We start from the raw sequence: 3728 nt of genomic DNA, 5'->3' as shown, positions 1-3728 counted from the left end.
TTAATCGATGTGCTTTGCTCCTCTGGCTCCTCCAATTTTTTTTTTTTTTTTTTTTTTTTTTTTTTTTTTTTTTTTTTTTTTTTTTTTTNGATCTTCTTTCTATCGTCTCCAATTATTTTAACTCCACACTCCTTAGGATTTTAACTTCTCCAATACTTTTAGCTTCGCGCTCCTTTGGATTTTTAACTCCTCCAACTTCTTTAGCTTCACGCTCCTTTGGATTTTAACTTCTCCGATGCCTTTAGCTCCATATAACCTCTTCCCCAGATTACTTTGAACTCCACTACAAATTTCTTCCTCAACTCCCATACTTTTGAAATTTTGGTTTGATAATCTTGCCCATATCTCACCTCTTAGCATAGAAATGCTGCTTCTGTCGCCGCCTATTATTTTCTTGCACCCTCTTTGTCTACTCATAGACCATTCTCTTCTTTCAGGCATTATCTTCTTGCATCCTCTTTGTCCTACTTCTTGGACCACGCACTATTTTTCTCGCACTTTCTTGGTCATGTTTACTTTGACCCTTTTCAATTTGCCACTGTCAATTGATTTGCACTATTCTTTCGCTCTTTCGATTTCTTTCGAATTCGCCTCATCATCCTCCATGATTTCTTTCCTTTTTCTCTTCTCCTTCTTTTAGTTATTAACCCAAACCGGCTGCTCTGCCTTGGCTGAACTCTCTCTTGGACTTTCTTGAACTCCTTCTCTTGTGTCTGATCGCGCTTTGTGGTGACTTATGTGAATCCTCATCGACCGCGTTAAATAATGCAAGTTAATTATGCAATTAATTAACTACGCAACCTATAAAACTCAAGCAACAATCAAAGCAAGTAATTTAAACAAGAAAAGATTAGCAAGCAGTTTTAAATAACACCAACACAAACCACATTACGGCTAGAGAACACAAGGTACTTATACACAAGCTACGAAGGTTCTACACCACCTAGGCGCTAACCTTAAGGGTTCGGATTCTAGACAAACACAACAAGGTTAGGTCTAGAAACTTACAACAAAAAGAAAACTATCCAACCCTTACACACATTCCCCAAAAGAAACTTCCCTTACTCCCAGCCAGTCTACGGGGTCCTGAGCCTTGTACACACTTCGCAAGTGCACTCTCATTCCCTAGCTGGCTCATCAGGTCGCGGTTCTGCGGGAGATACAGTTGAGGTAGAGGCAGCATACAATGAGGTTCTAACTTGATCCATCGGGCTCTCTTCGTCTCGGGTAACTCGGTCTAACGGGTTCTCCCACGTATGCACAAGTTGGCTTGATGAGTTCTCTCCTTCTCACACAACTCGGTCCGGACAGCTATGAGCGAAGTGTCCTCTCGTCCCACACTCGGTACAAACAACATGCTCTGGAATAGGCAGATGTCTCGGTCTCGCCCTCCAGAAATGGTGGTTCAGATGTCCTGACATCCCACACGTATCACATGGCCTCGTGTATCTCATAAGATCTGGGTTTGGGCAGCGATAGGCAAAGTGCCCTCGCATCCCACACCACTCACACTCCACGTTTGTTGGATCACACATACGCCTCAGCTCCGTTCTCCAACAATGTCTGGATTAATGCCCAATCCTTTCGCACAGATCACAGTAGGGTTGGTTCCTTATATGAACTTGCTGCGGGTACACTACTCTCTTCCGGGCAGTGGCTCTCGTCCTCAATCACCCTCTCGGCTGTGTGGTCACAGGCTGTTCCCTCGCCTGAAATTCCTGGTGCGCCCTCGGTCTCTTTGAACTACTCTCTCCAATCTCGAGCCTCACTCGCTCTCGGTTTTGTCTCCTTAGCTCATACGTCCTAGCAATTCTCTCCAAATCTCGGTCCATCGGTTCTTCCTCCGGTTCCCTTTGTACCATTTGCAACGGTACGGCTCGAATAGGACTGTTGTGTCTCAGGACAACCTGATTCGGCACTACTTGGTCGGGTACAATTTGATTTGGCATTAACAGGTCTGGCTCACCTCGGTCTCTTACAACTCGACTCGAACTAGCTCTCGTTCTTGCATTCTCTCCATGCTCCACGCCTACATCGGCTTCTCGGTCTTGGTTTCTCGGTATTGGGTCTTGGTCACTCCTCGGCCCTACTATAATAGTCGGTATCTCCTCATCATCACTCGACAAAATGTCGATCACCTCCACTTCTCTGGCCATTGATTCCTCAATTCTAGAATTTCCATCGATCGGATTCTCTTCTTCCTCGACTTCCGGTACAATAACTTCTCCGTCACCCTAATTTACTCGCTTTGGCGAACGCATCTTGTCGAGCATTAGTAGAATTCTCGCAACCGTCTCGGGTCTCTCCTCTGCAGGTTGCTCCGCACCGCTAGTGCCTCTGGTCTCGGGCACCACTCCCGTACCACTAGCATTGCCTCCTTCCTCCGGCACATACACGTCGGTCAAGAAATTTATAATCTTTTCGACTGCCTCCGGGTATTCCCTCAAGTTATCCTCGGGACTAACGTCGTCGGACTGATCCTCCACCAAATTTAACAGCAGTTTCTGTAGCCTATCGGCTAGCTCCACCTCCGCCTCTCCATGGTCTCCAACAGGTAGAGTTTCAAACTTTCCTTGTGCGTCCATTCAAACCTGTAGACGACTTGGTTCTCCAATCTCCAATACAATAATCTGGTCATCTCGATCAGTTTCCACTTCCTCCGTCTCCTCTAAACACTCGGACGGATCGGTCTCGATAGACCAGTTGGTGTCATCAGCGTCAAACACCCCGTCCTCATCCCAGTCATTCGAATCACTCGGCTCTTGACTGTTTTCTGATTCCGTCGACAAATACCCATTGTGATGCCCACAATCCTCATGTCTCGGCCCCTCATCCCTGAACCATTCCCGCAACCTGAATCACCTGAATACATCTAAAACCCACAAGAAACAAGGTTAGATGCTTAATTCATTCTAAGGTTCCACTTAGACTAGACAAGCAAACGACCGGATTCATGTTCTTGCGACACATTACTCGATAAAACTTTGAAATGCACAAGTGCTCGCGGGTTCGAAAACTCCGCTCTGATACCACCGTTGTAACGCCCCCGAACCGTCCTATGACCACGAAGGCCGTCGGACAGCCACGAGACGCCACTTGCAGAACTGCGCCGAGGTGATCCGGTCGAGGGACGGAAGCTGCAGACTTCCCGACCGGTCCTCCCTAGCACAACCCCACCCGCAACCGAGGTTACTTAGGCTTTGCAACCCTCGCGGTCTGGTGCGTTGTGTTAGCCCGGACAAGGTCGAGTATCATTTGCAACTTGCCATGTTTTCCTGAAAACCGTATATATATCACTTTAATAAAATAATTCATGGCAAATAAATCATTAAAGCAATATATAAAGATAGTCGGAAAACTTTACACTTATTCGTTTAAGAAAATATAGGGTTTTACAAAAAACACAAGAAAACCCTATCCGGTACCCTAACGTTTGCTCCGGCTCTAGACTCACTTAGGCTTCCCTGCAAGACCACAACAAATGAAACATGAGTAATCTAAGATTACTCAGTGAGCCTGGGTACCCCTTTATCCTAAACAGGATTCTACTTTCCCCAACCCGACTACCCGGCAAGCAAAGAAAACAAGCAAGTAACAAAACTAGCAAGTCATCAAAGCAACGCAGCCGAAACAATAGCGGAAGCAAATAACCAACACACAAGCGAGAGAGATTAGATCAAAACGACTGGACTCAACGTTCTACACTCGCTACACACCTCAAGGATGAC

The sequence above is a fragment of the Camelina sativa genome, chromosome 2 (assembly GCF_000633955.1).
Source record: "Camelina sativa cultivar DH55 chromosome 2, Cs, whole genome shotgun sequence".
NCBI classification, from domain to species: Eukaryota; Viridiplantae; Streptophyta; class Magnoliopsida; order Brassicales; family Brassicaceae; genus Camelina; species Camelina sativa.
This window is presented reverse-complemented; position numbering follows the sequence as displayed.